Source organism: Camelus ferus, chromosome 3, assembly GCF_009834535.1.
Source record: "Camelus ferus isolate YT-003-E chromosome 3, BCGSAC_Cfer_1.0, whole genome shotgun sequence".
NCBI classification, from domain to species: Eukaryota; Metazoa; Chordata; class Mammalia; order Artiodactyla; family Camelidae; genus Camelus; species Camelus ferus.
The window spans coordinates 86,279,583-86,300,151 of record NC_045698.1 but is presented as its reverse complement, the minus strand read 5'-3'; the positions used below and the strand labels follow the sequence as shown (position 1 = coordinate 86,300,151).

At 42.5% G+C, this 20,569-nt stretch overlaps 1 protein-coding gene and 1 long non-coding RNA gene across 6 annotated transcripts in view; one reads left to right on the top strand and one right to left on the bottom strand.

Annotated features, from left to right (window-relative positions):
• The window catches only part of ZNF608 (zinc finger protein 608), a 101,122-nt gene that overhangs the window by 63,976 nt on the left and 16,577 nt on the right, over positions 1–20,569 (top strand). The window lies entirely within an intron of this gene.
• LOC116662687 lies at positions 1,142–17,620 on the bottom strand. Its single transcript, XR_004318684.1, has 3 exons — positions 17,610–17,620; positions 10,922–10,923; positions 1,142–1,470 (listed from the first exon to the last, which is right to left on the bottom strand). It is a non-coding gene; the product is annotated as an uncharacterized LOC116662687 (long non-coding RNA).

Here is a 20,569-nt window from a genome sequence, read left to right as displayed (position 1 = left end):
CAGGTTCTGTTTCTCTAGTGACACTCACTAAAGGCCTTTGATGGCTTCTCTTCAGCTTCATATAAAGTTGAGAACACGCTAGCTTCTCCACAAACCTGTACCAGCCTACAGGTATGTCTTCCAGAAGAAGCCGTGTTGAAGCAGCGGAACCCTCCCTGTCCTCTGTAGCCTCATCTTGCTGCCCAGGGGCCTTTGCGTCGCTTTTTTCTCTGCCCAGAGCCCTCTTCTCCCAGATCGTCCGCATGGCCAGCTCGCATGTCTTTCTAGCGTTGGTTCAGATGATGCCTTCCCAGAATAATAATCCTTAACTCCTACCCCCAAACTAACCTCTCTCCCGTCACTTCCTAAACCCTATACTGCTTTATTTCTTCAAGGACATTAGTACCTAAAATTGTAGCTGCTTCCTTGCTTATTACATGTCTCATCCCACGTGGAATGTGGGTACGGAGTTTGTCTTGCTCACTGCAGTATTCCAAGCACCCAGGAGCACCTGGCACACGGGAGGAAGCGTAAAAATGGATTTTGAGTAAATGAATTTTCCTTAAATAACAGATAGCTTAAGGATATTTCTGAGTAAAGGATGGCTGTAGTTTCATGGAATGTATCCTCCTAGAGACAAGAGACTTTTAAGCAAGTCATCAAACTTGTTAGGCCTTATTTTTCTCAACTGTAAAATGGGGTTATGGATGTAGTAAGTATAAAAACATTAATAGATACAAAATTGCTTTTTTAAAAAATGGAAAAGATGTGTTATCATTATCTGTATTGCTGACATTATACAAACTGCGGGGGGATACTAGCCCTTAAGGTTATTGAAGGGAATTTGGGTTGAAAGAGGTTTAGAATTTCCTATAGGAAAACAGCCTTTAAAGATAAAAGGACCAGTCACATTGGAAGGCTCCAGAAGACTGTCTCTTTCTCTCAAACCCTTGACTACAAGCTTAGCCTCTGGAATTTTCATCAAGAATCTGCATGCTTTAGAGTGACACGTGCACCTAGCTGACGTGAACTAGAAATTTACTAAGAACATTTAAATTTTCCTCTCGATACTTAGGTATTCAGAGTTCTATAAATTTCACCCATTGTAATACTTTGAAATATTCTTTTGTTATTTCATTTAGTGTATTATTTATCTGACCAGCTGAGTTGCAGTCTCCTTCAAAGGAGAGATTGTTTTGTTTGGAATTTGTTATTCTGTTGGACAAACATAATCATGTGCTTGGCAGAGAAAGGGTGTTTGGATAAAAGCTTATTACGCAGTTAAAATACTTTTTATTAACTTCAGGTTCTACTAGACCCGTATTTTTCCACCTAGACTGCACGTTAAAGTCATCTTAGGAACTTTGGAAAAATGCCCTGGCCCAGGTCTCATGTCCAGATACTCTGACTCAGTTGGTTTCAGATGGAATGTAGGCACTGGTTTTTTTTGTTAGTTTCTTTGTAACTTCTTGCAGGTTATTCTGATCAACGCTGGGGGCTGAGAACCAGTAAACTAGAATAGATCATTGGTTCACAAGTGTGGCGGTCCAGTGAGTCGCCTGGGGAAATGAGAACGAGCTGGTGCTTGGGGCCCACTCCTAGAGGCTCTAATTTAAATTGGGGTGGGCCTCCAGATTTTGAAAAGACTACTGAGGTGGTTCTAAAGCGCAGCAGTTTAAGAGCACTGCCCTCAACTGTGGGCTTCTTGAACGTAGCACGAGACGCAGAGAGGTCTGTGCAACTTTGCCCGATGATACTATTGACCTGGAATATGTACAAAAAAGCAGACCTCCCCGACCCAGAATCTGCAGAGGAATGCTTGGGAACCCCAAGCTCCACGGGTGGTTTTATGATCATGCAAGTTTGGGAAACATGGCCCTCACCCAGTAAAAACTCTATTTCTGACCATACTGTAATTGTGGGTGAATTTTCTTATAATTGACTTGGTTTGTCTCTGAGCAGAGAAACTGGCTTTATAGGCGCTCACTATCTTATGAATAATGAAAACAAAAGTGTTTCAGGCTTAGGAACCTGTATATAAGCAGCCAAAGGTATCGATTTTGTAATTTCATCAAACAATTGGTTTCTTTTTGTACTTAAGTAATCAGAAACTACACACTACATAAAATCTGTGAAATAATAAGCCTACTCAGAGATGAACGTTAGATCACAGGAATGTGTCTCAAATGTTGATTTTCATGAGCAGGGGATACGAGGGGTAAACGAAAGCAAAACTGATGAAAAAGTCTCATTCTACCTGAGGGTCTTCCCTTTTCCCGACACCCCCAACCCCTGTGCCGAAGTATTTTTAAAATTTGGGGGCTGTTGCCTGGTTTGTGTATCACTGTAGTTCATTTACATGATTTGTTCTTGCAGAGGTAATCTAATATACTCTTATATTAAAAATTAAGTAAACAAGCAAGGTTGAAAAACCAAGAACCTTGAATAGAACTGCCTGCATTCTGTCTAGCACTGTGGGAACCACTAGAAGTTAAAGGTCTAGGAGCATCTGTTGTGGTGGGAGGATAAATATGAATGTTTATTGTCTGAATAATGTGTAGCTGGTTTAATCTACCAACTGGTTAATCAATTGCACGATACTGAAGAGTGGGAGGTATATGTAATACGTCATTCTGTCTGGTGTTTCCAATCATTTGTAAGAGATTTGCAGTCATTTGTAGGAGGAAGCTGTCCTTCTCTATGTGAATTAAGAGATGGAGTTTAATAATGACAAGCATTCCCAACTTGGTGCAGAATCCATTTGAAAGATGCACAAACTGCTCACATTGATGGTGGGGATGGGGTGTGTCGGGACTTCTAGATACTACGGTTAGGTCCCTTGCATTGGATATTGGGGGCTCCAGAAATTTACAGACTGCCTGTGCCCAGTCTCTCATGTTATATTTTTTCTGCCATTTTAGAAGCCAGGCCACTGCACTTTCCCCTTCCTTATTTTTTTTTCTTAGAGAGTCACCTTAATTTAGTAGAACTTAAAATATTGTCATCATATCCTGACTACAAGCCTATGATAAATGGGTTGGGTTCCCACTTCTCTCTGATGAAAGAACTTTGAGGAGACGTATTTGTTTTCTCTGGGTTTACTGTGAACAATGTTAAGATCTGAGATTTTGCCTTTTAGCTTTTGAGATGCTAACATCAAAAGGCCATTCCTTCAAAGAACTTCATGTTGCTATTTAAATGGTAATTACTTTTCTCCTGGTTTAGCTCTGGGCTTGATAAATTCAACAGGCTTAGTATTTTAATTTTATATTTGTTCGTACTGGGAGATGAGTGTCTGAGTCAAAAACGCTAAATTCTGATTAGGAAGACAGTTGAAGATAAATAAGTTTCTTCTGTATAACACAGGGAACTCTATTCAATATCTTGTAGTAACCTGTAATGGAAAAGAATACGAAAACGAATATATGCATGTATATGTATGACTGAAACAGTATGCTATACACCAGAAATGGACACATTGTAAACTGACTATACTTCAATTTAAAAAAAAAAAAAAAGACACTTGAACCCCTAGATGGAGGATCTGCTCTAGTGTTAGCTTGGGAAAACCCTTAACCTCTCTTCCGGTAAAAATTAGTGAATGACCTTTTTGCTTTTTGTTATTCATTTTGTACGCATTTTTCCTTTAGTACTAGAGACAGTTTTCCCCAGCAGTGTAGCCTGCTGATGTAATTGAGGGCATAGTTTGATTCATTCTTTAGAGATTCATTATTTTCATGGAGGGAAAGGTATTAGAATCGTGTTTTTCAAAAAAGTGCTAGTCCCAGAACCCAGATCAACCGAATCACAGTAAGTACTTAGGGGTCAGAGCGCAGTACAGTGATTATGAAAGAAGTTTTCCCTCGTGACCCTAGGCGGAATCATGGATACAAACCAGTTCCACATTTTATTTAGGCAAAGAAGAAGTAAATCAAGTTTATTTAACGAGGTGCTCATGATTAATATTTTATGTTGTATTTCTCAGTCAAGTATTTAGGGGAAGAAAGAGCCTTTCAACTTCTTAGTAATTTTGCTGGCTAATTCCTAGATTCACTCTCTTGGTAGAAGTGTAGAAAGGAGCCCGAGGGACAATACCATCTGTCTGTTGCTTAGTCACAAAAATAAAACCCAGTTCCTGTTTTCTTATAAATACTTTTGGCGAAGGGCAAAGAGAGAACTGACCCTTGAGGTGCTGTGAGAGTGGAGGAGGAGAAGGCTGGAAATTGGATCTGTCGTACTCACCACAGGCTGGGGTCGTTAGTAGAGGCTTAATGTGGAATGGGATTTGTTTCTGTGGTTTCAAATGACCTCTTGGTTATGGCAAGTTACTGAAAAACCCCAGGTGGCAAGGTGGGTCTTGGCACATCACCAACCTAAGGACTGAGCGGGAGGCCTGCTGGCAGACAAAGGCGTCTCTGGGCTTGGCTTTCTATTGTGCCTGTCTATTTCCTGACCGATTAGTTTCGAGCTTCCTCTGAATATTTTATCATCTCCTTGGTTTATAATCAGGACCACCCACCTGATTTTAGCCCGCTGACTTTCTTCCCCCTGCCTTTTTATTCCCTCAAGCCCACAGTGCATGTGTATTCATGTTTTTGCTTTCCATTCACGGAGATCTCCAGCTGGGAAAATATAGTGTGTACAGTCCTCTCTGCCTTCAACTGACATTGCTCATAAATTGCGGCAGAAACACTGCTATCAGCAGCTTAATAGCAGGTAGAATGCAGCTCTACATATCAAGTCTCAGCAGGACACAGAAACTATGGTTACCACACTTCCAAAAGGAGAAGGGGAGGGGGTAGAAAGTTTTCTATCTAAGAATAACTGAAACAACATTGAAAACTGATTCACCGAAAGTCGCCTTTGGAAAAGGACTTACAAGGGCTGACTCGGGGTAGCTCTGTTGTCACTTTTTGCTGAATTGATTTTTGAAGACCTCACAAGAGGTTATTGTGGTGGAGCAGGGTAGAAAAGGCAAGCTTGTTGGCTTCTTTTTTTCCTTTCTCTTTCCTCTCTCTTTCTCTCCCTCCTTCTGTCCCTTACACCTTCTCTCTTCTCTCCCTCTGCCTCTGCCTCATCTTTTTAAAAGAAAAGAAAAGGTCTTTGCTAAACATAATGAAAAAGGGTACCAGTTAACTCGTATACTAAGGTGGGGTGAGCAGGTGGAGTTAGACGCTGCCCTCAAGCACAGCTACCCTCAGGAGAGCCTGGGTCCCTGGCAGAGGAATCCTGCCTGTAACATCGCTCTTGGTGTTGCCTCTCAGCTACAATTTATTTCATCCAGCACAGCGACCTGTCCACTTATTTGACCTCTGGTAAAAGAACACACAATTATATAGCATATCAAGATGTTAATATTTTAAGCTATGATGTGAAAATGGATGCTCTTTATTATAGAGCCTTTCCAGTTAAAAAAAAAAAAGTAAAAAAAATAGATAGCTGCTCCACTGTGAGAATTTCCAGTGCTTTTAGCACATCATTTTATCTTAATAAGCAAGATTATATTAATATTTTGAAAAGCCCCCAATTCCCCTCGACGAAGAAAGGATTGCTGGCCTCTGTCATCTTTTGTGAGTGGCCATAGCAGAATTCTGCCTCTTGCCAGAAGAGATTAGTGTGGATGGTGAAATAATTCTTGCTTTAAACCGAGTTAAGCTGTTGTATTAATACTCCTGTCAAAGGGCTCAGGCAGATAAAAAGTTCTCAGCCTCATTCCAGGGCTCCTTGGTGGCTTTTCCCAAAGGAATAGCATTAATACCTCCTACCCCAGAATGTCAGAAAGTAATTAATCACAATCAGTATTCTGCATTTCTTTACGGGTAAAACTCAACGTGGTTTCTGCACATCTTATTTTGTATGAGGTACACTTTCCTTTAAAGTCTTGTAGCCTTGCTTCTCTGATAAGAATCAACCTCACATGTTTGGAGCAAAGCTGAGAATCAGTATTTTTAATAAGCACTCAAGGGGATTCATACCACCCTGTGAATTTGGGGTGACATTAGAGTCTCATAGGCCTGGGTTTGAAATCCATATATACCATCTCCTACGAGCGAGCATGTGTGTGTGAAGAGATTGACAGATTTTTCTGTAGTCCAGCCAGGAACCCAGATTCAGAAACCTGCCCTATATTTCTTCCAAAATTGAAACGCTCAGTCCTTTTTAAAAAAATTATAGTTGACTTACAATATTATGTTAGTTTCAGGTGGACAGCATGGTCATTCAGTATTTTTACAGATTATACTGCCATTAAAATTTACTGTAAGATAATGGCTATAATTCTTTGTGTTATACACTATATCCTGGTTGCTTATCTGTTTTATGCACAGTAGTTTATGTCTCTTAATCCTGTACCCCTATCTTGCTCCCTGCCTTCCCTCTCCTCGTTGGTAACCACTGGTTTGTTTTCTATATTTGTGAGTCTGTTAATGTTTTGCATATATATTCATTTATGTTATTTTTTAGATTCCACCTGTAAGCAATATCATACAATATTTGTCTTTCTCTGTCTGACTTCTTTCACTAAATAGAATATTCTCCAGGACCATCGACATTGTTGCAGATGGCAGAGTTTCATTCTTTTTTTTATGTCTGAGTAATGATGGGCACTTGGGTTGCATCCACATCCTGGTTATTGCAAATCATGCTGCTCTGAACACATCTGTGGGAACCTTGATTCTTCCCCTTCACAAAGCCTGTGGAATTTGCTGTGGGTAACGCAACATTTGGTTTAGGTGCTGCCCACCCGTTCTTGCCAGGCCCCTTGGCCGTGTGCCATCTCCATAGGCCATAAGGGGTGGAGACTAACAGCCGTCCTGAGAACACCTCCCCTGACAAAGCGAAGACAGTGAATGCCTGGGGCTGTAGCCCCGCCTTGGAGCCACCATTGGCTACCTGTGGCGCCTTGTGATAGAATGAAGCAAGGGAAAAAAGAGGTTCTCAGTGCAAGTTTAGATAAACTCTATTTCATAATGTTATTTTTGACATCACTCCGTCAGCAGGTAACATGCATGCGTGTGTGTGTGTTAGGCTTCAGTAAACAGAGGAGGCCCTGGTTCCCCTGGTACCTGCCAGAGGACTTGGGTTGTTGCTCAGTGCTCTGGCTCTTTCTTTGCCCTTTTCTTGACTCCTCTTCTCCGAAGCAACTTCTTATCTCTTGGATGTGTGTTTGTCTCCCTGTGGCAGAATGCCACAGAGGCTACTGGCTGTGGGGCAGACCCCTTGGCTGTGTGATGGACTCTGAAGGGGCCCCCTTGCTCCCTGAGAGCCCATCAGCCGTCCTGGTTGCCACTCGCCTTGGGTGCTTCTGTGTGGACACTGAGGATCACTGGAAGAGAAGGAAGTCAGAGATCCAGTGATGGTTTGCCTCAGTTCTCCTTAGTCCTGGGACCCGGGGCTAGCCATTTATCTTCTCTGGGCCTCAGTTTCCTTCGCCATGAAGAGGGCAAGTTTGGAATGGGTGATCTTCAAGATTCTCTTGTGCTGCAAAATTACATGATTTTTTTATTTGTTTTCTTAAATGGGAGTTCTGGACATGACATGATGAAGCTCAGTGTGTCCATTGTATGCCTTGTCATGCAGATTTCATGTCCCAACAGATTAGGGGAAAAGGCCAACCTGTTGACTCGAGGGCCAGGCATGTATGCTTCTCCTCTTTGTCCCAGTGTCTGGGGCATACTGGGTCATTGTCAGAAACTAGAGCCAGACCCCCTGGGCTCCAATTCCTGGCCTGTAGCTTACTGTCTTTGTGACCTTGGGCAATAACTTACGTACTGCCTGCTTTATGTCAGTCTGTCATTTGTAAACTAGGGATAATTTATTCCCCTTCACGCTCCTACACAGGGTTGTTAGGAGGATTAAATGAGTTAATGTTGGTGAGACATTTCGAATAGTGCCTGACGCAATCAGCACCACATGCGCTTGTTAAATTAACAGACACACAAAAGTACAGTTCCCAGGGTCATAATACTTGTTCTAGGCAAACACAGGTGTGCTTTTCATCAGTCTGCCGAGCGTTCCCTACAGTTTGGGATTCCTCCTGGAAGACAGGAAGACCCCCATGTTTGTAGGTACTCTTACAGTCTCCAGCAGTGGTGTTCATGTTGCCAGTGCGTCCTTTCTGACAGCCACATCAGGCTGGCAGGTGTCTTGACAGCAGGACCTTCCAATACAAGCGACCATGAGGGGAGGGAGATGGCTGTGATCAAGGAATGAATGCATCCTCGGGGTCTGCAGTGAACAAACCCTGGTTCCCAGGAGACCACCTTGCTTGTCAGACACAGCTTTCCTGTGCATTGTGTGGGCCATCAACTATAGAAAGAGGTGTCACTGGGAACAGTGCCTCATGAGTAAATATATATTGCCTCTTTACCGGCCCCGAAACCCATGTCAGTAAATTTCCTTCTAAAATTTCTTTAATATGGGTCGTGAATGCATCCTAAGGAGAAGTCATCTTGAAGGATTGATCTTAAATACCTCATGCACTCAGGGGTCATGCAGTTCACTTTTTTCCTCAATTGAATTCCTAATTTCTATTAAGTAAATGGAAGTTTACATGTCTGTATTCCCTTGCTCCCCAGGATACCCTCTGCATCTACATGGACCATACTTACTCATGTGTTGATTACTGGCAATTATAAGGTTGCTCTCATGGCCGTTTTGTTTCAGAATAGAAATTTTTATAAAATTATTTTTAGTTTTTGTTGTTCTACTTTGCAGAATATTTGCCTGCACCCCATGATTTACATATATTTACCAAATTTCTATTTCAAAATATGCCTTCCCAGAAAATTAGGCTACTTAAATTAACTAGAATTAAACAACAAATGCCACGATTTGATGAATAGATTAAACACACACACACACACACACAAAACCCAATTTGTGTTCTGATCATTTGAGTTGTGAAGAGACTAGTCAAAATGAGTTCTTGATCTGCTGGGGGTAAGAAGTGCCTTTACTGTATCATGAAGGCAAGAATATTGAAGTGGTTGGTGTCCTCCCCGACTCCTTCCTTGTATGAGGAGTCAGGTACCTGACTCATAATAGCCTGAAGATGTGACATTTTTTAAAAAAAAACTATTTGTATCATTGGGAGAACATGAGATACCCAAAAGCACACTGGGAAAGAAAACCATCATTCTGCATTTCAGTTGGCACCACAAAAGTCCCTATTAGAAGTCACAGGCCGCTTGTTGAGGACAAGTGATGCATGTAGCACTTCCAGTAACGCTCACTTCCAGTTAGTGGACCACTCACCATACTAGTTCCAGTCTCAGTAGCACGCTAACCAAAGGGCAGGTGATGTCATCGAGGCCAGCGAGGACCAAAGCCAGAAAACAGCACTCAAAACTATCACCTGAGTCTTGCACCCTTTATCGTCACATGAATGTGTAACCTGGGATTTGCATTGCTGAGCAGTTAAGTTAAATAATTGGATATCCCTTGAAATCAATTTCTGGTGATCACACAAGCAGATTGAAAACCATGGCTCGAAGATTTACATTCAGCAAGTAAAATTTACGTTCCCTGAAAGGCAAAGAAGGCTGTCATTTCATGCTTCCTAACCTTCATTGTCTATTTCCCGTTGGTACACACAAGCAGCCTAGGACACACCACTGTACGTCCCATTATGGAGTGAGAGCTTTCTGCTCTATCAACTTTGTTGTATAAAAGCTCTGTTTTCTTTATTACCTTTATCTATTATATCTGTAAAATTTATTTAAGCAATGACAGATCTCTCTTTGGGACCCAGGGTCTAGGAGAATAACCAGTGGCAGGCTATTGGGAGATTTGTTGGATCTGACCGTTCGTTAAATTGCAAGGGGTGGTGGGAGGGGCCAGCAGTCCTGATCTGCCACGGCTGGGCGGGTTCTCGTCTGTGTTCAGCGTGTCTGCATCAGGTGAGCAGCAAATGTACCTCATCAGTTGCTTTTGTGATAGTTCAATAAAAGTGGATGGCTTTTGAAATCCCGGAGGAAGGCTCCTGGTTTCGTTAACTAGTAGTTCACAAAAATTTCTCATGAAAAAAGAGGCCATACATAAAGCCACATCATTTACATCTCTGTTATCATCAAGCTATTTTAAAAGTGGAAAGAATCAGCCAAGTTAGGCTCAGAATCAGGTAACGAATAATGCTCAGCTTTGCAGTTTTCACTTTCATATTTTGATCTGTGTAGAGTTATAACACAGGGACTCTTTTATGCTTTTATTCATTTTAATGTTTCATTTGCCTTAAACACCCACTTACTGTACCTGCTCTTTGCCAGGCACTTTGAAAGAGATGGTGCTTAGTCTCTCCGAGAGGTTGGCCAATAAACTTCGGGCACCCTAAAAGTCACGGTAATTTTTGTGATAGAAATATCCACAGATGTGGTCAGGCAGCCTCAGGGCTTCTTAGAGTTCAGGCACCTGAGCTTAGACTCCAGAGATGAAGGCAGGTCCAGGCTTTCCAGGTAAAAAGTAGGAGTAAAGCATGAAGTGACCTGCTGTGTGCCAGGGACATCTAAAGGCACTTGGAGGTGCGAGGCAGGGAGCTAAGTGGGAACAGCGGAGGGAAGCCAAGGGCTGACTGGACAGTGGTGTGGATGAAGAGGGAGGGGCTGGAGCCAGGGGTTGGTTTGGAGTCAAAATAGGCATGAGTTGATGACTGATTAGACAGTTCGTTAACAAAAGTAGAAGCCTTCGGGTGTGAATTGTGACCCCTTTGAAATAACAACTCAAATCCTAAGAAGTTAGAACTGTGGTCTCCAGTGAGTCCTAGAACCATCCCTTACTTAGTTTTATACTATGGATGCCTTCTAAGCAGTTAAACATAACTTGCATCATGAAGAGTTTCCAGATTGCATGCTTCCCCCAGACTACTGTTTTCTCTGATATTATGGGAGAGAAGAGCAGTTCAGCAGATTAAGGTTTATCACCATCCATGTGCTGGTAAATAGTTAACCACTGGCTCTGGGGTGGGAGTTCCGGGGGCGGGAGGAGTGTAGTGCTGGCTGTTGTCTGCGGTATATACATTCTCACCGTGATCAATTTCAAGCTTCTGATGCTGGTGTCTGATGTGGAGCTGGGAAGAGATGCGTACGGTCTACAGTTAGCATCTACAGCTCATGCCCCTGCGCCCGCCACTGATCCTTACATGGCTTTAACCTTGTGGGTCCCCAGCCGTGCACGTGTAGTTCCTTCATGAAATCTTTCTGTTAATAAACTTCTGTTTATGTAAACTTATATAATGTGTTGAGGAGTGTGGTATCAAAAGTCAGACTGCCTGTGTTCAGATCTCTGACTTTCTGACTGGGGGCAAGTTGGTCAGTTAAACTTACTGTTAATTTGCTCATCTGTAAGATAGTGATGATAAAAGAACCTGGCATGTAGGCTCTGAAAAATAAGTGAGATAATCTCTGTAAAAACACTTCTTGTGACCTCCACACAGTAAAGCACTCAATCAATGTTCTTAGATTTATTTTCTGTCTTTTCCCCCCTGGGGACAGTAACACAACTGTTAACTGCCTATTGTGTAAAATACTGCTGCTCTTACTAGTTTTGGATTGCTGTCTTTGAAGCTTCAGAGGGGAACCCAGATTCAACTATACCAAGATTCAGTGAGCAAATCTCGAGTTCACTGTGTCCAGAGGCTTAAACATTTTAGTGATCAATTTGGTCCCTTTGCAACTTTCATCTTTATTGACCCAAGACTTAAAATTTGTAGCCTGTCTTTATATACGGTGACTACTTGAATATTTTAGCCAATTTTTCTCTGAATCTTTTCCTCATTTATTTCTGGGCAGTGAGACCCAGGGAGGACCTCTTGTATAATAATAAGCTACACATGCAGTTTTGTTTTGAGTACTTTACCAAAAAAATTTTGGCCCTGGTAGCTTGTGATATTTATGAGTTTAATGTGCTTTGATCACGCATTCTTGGTTGAATTAGAAAAATTCTGATTTTCTTTAAATATTACATTTGAGTTGAACTGAATGGCAGCAGAAAATGTAATCCACTGTACCAAGAGACTTGTTCTCCTAACTATCACCTTTGGAGAAAGCTGGTCAAGTCTGGTAGTGCACTCACATACCTTGGAGGCAGTGTACAAACACACCAGTGGAACAGAATTGAATTGAAAAGTGGCTTTCTCTTCACTTGTTTGGAAAAACATGTTCTAATTTATATATACTCATCCATATACTGGGATATACTAAATAAAATAACACAATCCATCTTGCTGCCAAACATTGCAGGATTTTGTGACCAGAAATCTTTAAATCAAAGGGAAGTAAAAGACCAAACCATTTGGGTTTTATACTTTTTTTTCTGTATCCCAGAAACTTGATTTCCACAGTGTCAATGTGTGGTGTCTCCTTGGAAGCCTTCAATCTCTGGGCTGCTGGGAACAGTTTGAACACGTTTGGGGGGACCTGGCTGTATGGCTGGCCTGATCTGGGCACATGAAGGACAGTCCTGGGTGCCCTAAGGCTTACCCTCTACCAGGCTGCTGTCCTCCCTTCCCCCTCCCCTGGGAGGCCTGGGTTTGGGTAAGAAGAGCCCATGGTTTGCCTGGTTTTTCTTTCAAAGAAAACGGGAAAGCCTTTGGACCAGTAATCCTGCAACCCTTGCAGCCTGCTGCATTCCTCAGTGGAAGTCTGAGTGTAGTCTTGTACCTTCACCCCGAGGCCATCTAGTCTCTTGCCAGCGGCTTACAAAGCTAACTCCCAGTTTCGGAGGAAAAAGATCTTTAGTTATTTTAAGCAGAGGACATCAGAAGAAAATAATATGTTTCTACCTCATTCCTCCATCAAGTGCTTTCCTGCCCCATGTACTAATAATCCCCACAGATATTTACCATGAAAAACCTATTTATTTAATATTGCCTATGCCGGCTCCCAGGTGTTAGCATTGCCCCGCCAAACACTGCGTGTTTGCACTGGTTTTAGAATTAGTGATTCAGGGACTGTGGTGGGTGCAAATTAGATTTTGGTAGATAGATAGATAGATAGATAGATAGATAGATAGATAGATAGAGAGAGAGAGAGAGAGGGAGAGGGAGAGGGAGAGGGAGAGGGAGAGAGAGAGAGAGAGAGAGAGAGAGTTCACTCGAGAAAATTACGCGGCAACCTGGAAAGATGTTGAAATGTTGAGTCAGGTCTTCGTCCAGTGAAAAGAGATGGATAAAACATACCCTGAAGATGAGCAGCAATTAACTGTGCATTACTTTGTGGAAAAGACTTCAAGCTGGCTGTCCTGCAGGTCAGAGTCAATAAAGACTGAGTTACTAACAATAGCCTTTCTCTCTGGCTGAAGCCTTGGACTTAACCCTCACTTCATCAGACCAGGGAAGAAGAGAATAATGCAGACAATAGGAGTCTTAGAGGTTGACTTGGGCCTAATGCCCAAGGAGGCTGTAAAAGCTGTCAGAGCCTTGATCGATTGGCTCTCACGCCTTGGTCCCCCCTCATTCCCCTCCCCCGTCGTCTGCCCCTTCCCTGTGCAAAGCACTAACGTTCCAGCCTCTTCTGAGAGGCCTGATGTGCCACCTGGGGTCAGAACTTATCAGCCTGCAGGGCTAATGTTTCAGATAAGGCCAAAGTGCAGTCAATAATTTATACGGAAATTTGTGCTCAGAGTCGCAAGGAAAGCAAGTTCTGACTCGAATTCTTGTTAGTCCAAAAAAAAAAGAAGTCCAAGTCAACTTCAGATCTTCCTGCTAGCCTCACTGTTGTGTATATTAATAACACTTAAATTGAAAAAGAGGGTTAAAGTCGTCATGGGAGACTGATGTAGCATTTATCACGTGGAGCTCAATTTCAGGAATTCCAGAATCGATAGGTGAACTGGGGAAAGGAAACGCCAGCAATTTGGAATGTATTAAAAAACAAAAGCAAATCGTCTCTAGTGACTTTGGAAACTAGTAAGTGTCCCTGGAGAGTGTTCTGAAATTGAGGTGGGTGATACAACATGGAGCGAAATGTTAGTTAATTTCAAGGTCTAGAAGAGATACAGGTATCAGAGAGGAGGGAGATTTCAGTTAGATTCCTTTAGTACCTCATCTGATTGGCAGAGAAATGTCACTCCAAGTTAGCTGAGGTGGCTGCGTGTTACTGTGTATGTGGGATTGTGTGTGTGTGTGTAAGAACATCTCCACGTCTGCATAAATACACGTATGTACACACGCGGGATGCAGAAATAGCAGAGCAGTGACACCGCGCGAGGCTGGTCAATCAATAACCAGCTAAGTTTTGTTCTGCTCCAGCAAAACGATGACTTGCTCCAGTAAGTGCTAACAAAGGCCCTTTTCCCCGCGCTCTGCTCTGGGAGAGCACTATTAGTCACGCTTCATTAGGCTTGTTTACAGAAAAGAGCTGGTCTCTAAGCACGTTATTGAAATACTTGTAACTCTGTTGGGCTTTTTTCTTCCCTGAAAGATAAGAACTTTGGAATGTGGGAGGGGGGAGGGTGGGAAGGCAGCCTCTCTGCCCCTCATCATGAAAACTGGTCTGTTCAGATGGGATCAGAAAGATGAGTTTGCCTGTAACCTCTGTCTGCAGCCCCACGAGCCTTGCTGCCAGGTCTCGTTTTCGTTGTCAAGGGGTGGGGGGCCTTGGATTTTGCTTTTTGTAATTCAGACAGATGTTGGGTGTTCAGTTCGCTGTTCCTGAAAACTTGACATGAGGTTTCCTTACCCTGAGTCCAGAGCAGAGTCTTTGGTGATTTAGAAACTGGCTTTCTCAGTGGCTTTATTATTGAGAGGTGAAATGAGGAAACGGTTGCTTTAAACAGTGGATAGGGTAGGAAGGATGACTTTATATTGGCTGAAATTGCTGGTGGATATAGAAATAATAAAAAGTCCTTAAGGTTGGAATTTGCAGACCATAAGACTCTAAGGTATAGCTACGTCACATGTGCACTGGGCCAGGTCACCAGGAATCTGGGATGATCAGTACCCATGCCCATATTCGAGGGTGTTTTCCCTGGAAGCAGTGCAGGTGGGCTTGCTTGCTGCTGGCTGTATTTCTGAGTGGAGGATTCTTGGTATTTGGTATCTCCCTCCATTCTTCAGCTGGTGGACCTGGGTTACAGGACAGTTTAAAAGGTGAGGAAGCCCAAGTCCATTTGCTGAGTGACTATTTTGTGTCAGTTTCCATGTGAAATGCTTTCCCTAAATTACCCCTTCTTTGAGATGCATATGATTCCTCCTTTATAAATGAGGAAACTGAGGGTCAGAGAGGCTTAGTTCAAGGTGAAGTAGCTCCAGAGTGGGCTTTGAGCCCAGTGTGTCTGTCTCCAGAGTCATCTAGTCAGGCGTGTGGGCTGTTCCATTCCACCACCAATCACTCTTACTTTCTTCCCTAGTCCAGTCCTCGAGGTAAAATTGACTGCAGACTGAGTTTGACTAGACTTAATTCCTTCAGTTTTGTTTTTTTTTTTTTTTAATTACATTGAACCTGAGCACAATTGCATAGCCTCATTTAGCAGAGTATGTGAACTGTCTCCCATGCTCCTGCTGGGCATGGCCACCTCCAGGTGAGAACAGGGAGGGTCGCCAGAGACAGAAACCTCACTCACCATGCCTTTCATTGTGAGAGTGCTGACTCTGCTTTCCCTGACGTCCGCATTCCTTGCTTCCTTTTTAGATTTGCAACGATGGTGAATTTTAGGTGGCACACAAAATAGACCCTTTTGTGTGCCACGTGCATGCAGAACCTCCCCGTTGACACACACGTGCGCGCGCGCGCACACACACAGCTGAGAGACGCAGTTCCCTCTTTCCGCTGCTGTTGTAAATTGCTATTTTAAATTTCAGCAAGTGGAATAATAGCAGAGTGATCATTACCAGTAAATGCTGCAGGCCTTTGAAAAGAATGGCTTGTTCAGTGGTTTTATGATTTACGGGGACACAGCTGGTGGCCAGCAGAGCTGTCGGAATGTGTGCTCTCCTGGGCCCGGTAGAGCCACAGATGAAAAGGGCCCAGAGCTGGCACAAAAGCAAATAAGCACTCTGCCTTTAAATAAAGCATCATAATTTATATGAAGCCTGGCTCTTCAGTCCCAATGAGATACATGCATCAGTAGCAGCTTTTTGATGTAAGCAGAATTGTCAGTTGGTTCCCACTGTCGCCTTGTAGCTCAAGGACTGAGAATGGTAAGAAATTACTTTGAAACGCAGTCCTCAAATCTATAGTTGTGTTACACATACCCTGACATGCAATTTACTCACGTTGAAATCCGAAACTGCTGGTCACCTACCTAGACTGATCTACAAGAGGTTTGTGGGGAAGACAGGTGATGAGAGGGGCTGGGAGAACTGATTCTTCATATTCCCTTTTCCGAGCCTACCCATTTCCCCAGGTGTGTGGCGTTTTCATGCTTAGATTTTATTTCCTTTGCATCTCACACTTTCATTCATCTCGGTCATCACTTTGCCTCCTGCCTGCTCCTGCCACCCGGGGACCTTTGGGCAAGAAAAAGACTGCTGCCTGCACCAGGAAGTAAGGAAGGGGCAGGTGTCTGTTAAATGACTTTCCAAATTCTCAGCATCCTGCACCTTTCTTCTCCCTTTTTAGCCTTTTTTTTAAGGGGCAGTGGTGTAGAGGGGGTGTTTTTGCCTTAAGGATAGTTTATCTTCCCTCTGGTTTTGCCGTTCTGTTTACCTGTTTTTCAAATTGAAGAAACAGCGTTGAGGAGAGCCTGGCTGTAAAAGTTGAGGAAGAAGCTGGAAAGATCCCATAATTAATATTAAGTGCAGGAAACGACTGGGCCTGATGATTTGAAAGGCCTGCGTTCTTTCAGTTGCTTATCAGTTGCTGGCATGTGATGCTGAGGGTGGGAGTGTGCAGAGGCTGTTTCCCTTTCCTTCTGGGGGATCCTGGCTGTGTGCTGACTGCCCAGGGCCCCTGGTACATAGCTGCCTCCAGAAATAACACTCTTACAGGAACGCTATGTTAGGCTGTGATAAAATTGCAACCATATCATTATGTAGGCTCGTAGTAGGCCTGGTTCAGTTAATACTTCTCATTTACCTTTCCCGACCTTTGAAAGCTTTTATTTAAAGGGAGAAAAAATAATCTTCTAGCAAGCAAGTAATTGAAGCTTGTAAGACAGGATTGGGGGCAGCGAGTCCACTGGTACCGAACCCTTGTCTTCCCAGGGAGAAAGGGAAGGGCAGGGGGCAGGGGGTGGATGAGAAATCGTTCTCCTACTTTAATGAGGAAATTGTGCCTCAAAAAGGGAGAGGGCCTGAGGAACCTGCTGGTGCTAAAAACCATTCATCTAAGCACATCTGATTTCACATGAACTATTGCACACCTGCAAAGGAGCAGAGAAAATTCAAGTTTTGAACTTTGCCCCGGAAACCAGAGTGGTGCTGATGCTTAACTCCTTGTTACAAGCCTTAAGGCATACGTTGCTGAAATGTTCAATCAAACATAAGAAATGAAACCTCTTTGCACAGATGTGTGCATACATACATACACTCCCACCTGTACCTGTTCAGTTAATGCATTTAAATTGCTCCCAATGTCTGTCTCAGAGACTGTACTTTTTCAGTTCCATCTCTCTGTCTGTTTCTCCTTTCTGCCTCTTCCCCACCTTCATCTTTTATCTTCTACCTGTTGTGTTTTGGCTGAGCCTTGATGGCTCACGATCTGAAGAGCATCCTCTTGGAGATGCCGGGGGTGTGGGAGGGGTGGGGTAACTTTTGACACAGCCTGGGTGTGTCTGGGACTTCGTGCCCTTGTTGAAGCAAGCTTGGGGAGGTTATCCTCTCCCCAGCAGTATCACCTTAAACCTGTCTTCCTGTCTGTCCCCAAGTGGGGACTCTGCATAGAAGCTAGTAGAAACCAAGGAACAAGGCTACATGGTGTAGTGAGAATGGTGGATATATTAATATATATTACATTTATATAATTATATATTATTTATATATAGTTTTTTTTTTCTTCAAATAACTAGCTTCAAGCCATCAAGGACAGTGTTGCTTTAGGATGTGTATGTCTGCCCAACTTAAAAGCAATTTCTTTTTGTTATTGATCATGTTTAAAATTACTTTCTAAAGCTCTCCATGTGATTTTTTTATCATACTCTTTGTACCCCACAATGTCTATAGTAACACCTACAACATGAACTATGAAACTTGCAAAACCTAAGAGCTGATTATTTAAAAGAAATAAAGCATCTATCTCTTCAGTAAATACTAATTGAGCTCTAGTGATCTATTTTTAAATCTAGTGATTAAAAATAATTATATATTAGGCCCTCCAAGTTTTCATGAATGCTTAAACTTAGTTCTGCTTGGTCAGTGAACATATTGTCCACATCCACATGTGCGGTGCAGGCTCCCTTGCAAATGTATGGGAAGGCACTTCTGTGTCCCCGGAGCTGCCTTACAAAAGCCTTATTTCTGCTCCCTCTTCTTGCCCACAAGACTTCTTCCCAGGCCATTGTATTTTCTAGAAGTGGGAAAGGATAATGTTACTAGGGAAGCGAGAAAAGAAAAGAAAAGCCACGAGAGCTTCTTTGCTCTGACCAGTCAACTGGATATCGACCACCTGTCTTCATGGGAAAGAAATAGATGGCAGTGAATAAGCAAGAGTCTAGTTTTCCAAGAAGCTCAATGATTTTCCCAAATCAATACAGCTCATCAGGCCTCAGAACAAAGGCTGCGGGGGAGGTGACAGTGATGGAAGTGGCTCTGTGTTCTTTTGTGTATTAAACCATAAGGCCCATGGGGAAACAAGGTTTCTTTAGCCAGGATTTTTACCCTCTTTTAGGGATTATTCAATATTTTTAGGGGGGAAAATCCTTTCAGTTTTTTTTTTTTAATTTCCATAGGTTGTACCCCCTGATGATCAAATGTACTTTTGAAAGAGATAAGCACAGTCAAGTAAGAAAGAAGACTATCTTTTAAAATGGAGATTAGAGTAGCATCTTGCCATTGCTTTTTGGTATTGGTTTAGCATACTTATTTGGCTTAAGGTCTTCTATTTCTTTTATCTTGTTATTTATGGACAGACTTGAGATGAACCACAAAGAATTGTCTGAGTGTTCAGATTAACCTCTGGCAAATGAAGAATCATCACTATCCTCCCATAAATGAACCTTGTTCTTAAAATCCTGAAAATAACACCAAGCCCTGCTAGGAATGCTGAACTATCATCGGAGAGGTTATAATTAACGGAGATAGAGTGGTGCCAACATTCTCCAGCCGCCGACGGAGAACATCTATCGAAACCAGCAGTTTTTAGCGCTTGATTCCTTTAATCTTTAAGCTCGCTGTGCTTTCATAAAGCAGTACATTAACACCAGAGCAGTGTGTCTCTGGGGTTTATGACTGGGGTGGCGGCACACTGGGGCATAAAGTGTTTCATTACGCTTCCCCTTGTTAGTACTGCCCTATCTCCAAGTCCATTGCCTACACTGTTTGTTCAGATAAAGCTCCGTGTTCAGGGTGACTAATCGCTGCACTGTGTTCCAGATGGTTTGATTACAGGATGTGGTTAAAGTGACTCTTCAAACATTGAGCCCAGCAGTGGAGCTCTTTTGAAAAAAATACTGCATTTTCTGGTCATATGACAACACTGGCTTTTCATGTCCTGGTGCTCCCTGTAGCCTTGGCAGAGGTAACAGGAAAGTCCCTCTGCTTTTTGGCTGTCACGTACTTCATTAGCAACCAGGTTGTAAATTTAAAATTTCCCCCAATAATTATAAAGTCAACTTGGTCCTTTGAAGAAAGACCTATCTGACGATGAGATGCTCTGAAGCCAGAAAAATGAACAAGGGTACTATACACAAGACTCAGTTGAAAAAAGGAAAAGTACCAGTCCTGGATACAATGAAACCACCACAACAAAATATTAGAGGGAGGGAGTTCAGGACAGAGGACTAGTGGTAAATCATACCTTGTACAATAGTCACATTGTATAAAAATATAGAGTAATATGATATCCTAAATGCATGAACTTTATCTGGTACTCATGAAACAGCATATTGTGGCATTTTTGTTGTCCCTAATGTTTCTGCTAAAATAAATATAGAAAAGGAAAGAAATGTGTAAACTTAAAAAAAAAAAGATTATGGTATAAATGGGTTCCATTTCAGTATTATTAGAGTGAGGTTTCTGTTTTCTGCATGAATGCACACCAAGTCCGTCCAGATGTGGCAGTCTGAATAAGAGTGCAAAAAAAAAAGGACACCCCACTGATGTCTGATTCCAAATTCGGCATTTGCAATGCTTGGCAAAGACTTCTGTCCCAGGGATGAGGCACTTTAAAGACTCTTTCAGAGTCTTTAAACTGTAATATAAACAGTTATGCTGATCTACTGGGAAATCAGACATTTGCCCAGTTCTTGAGAAAACATCTTCACCAATACCAGAAACAGTCATTCATAAACCATATTTATAACGTCTTCGGAGCGAAATCTCTCCACAGAGATTTTCTGTCATGTATAAGCTAGTGGGGGATTATGCTTATTGAAAAAGTATGGTAATGATGTAAAGAAGTCACTGAGTAGGAGTCAAATCTCGACTTTCTCCATTCACTGTCGAGTAGCTCCAGCGTGTTGAATGAACGCCCTCTGTGTGTTCACAGGTGTGGTAGGTGCA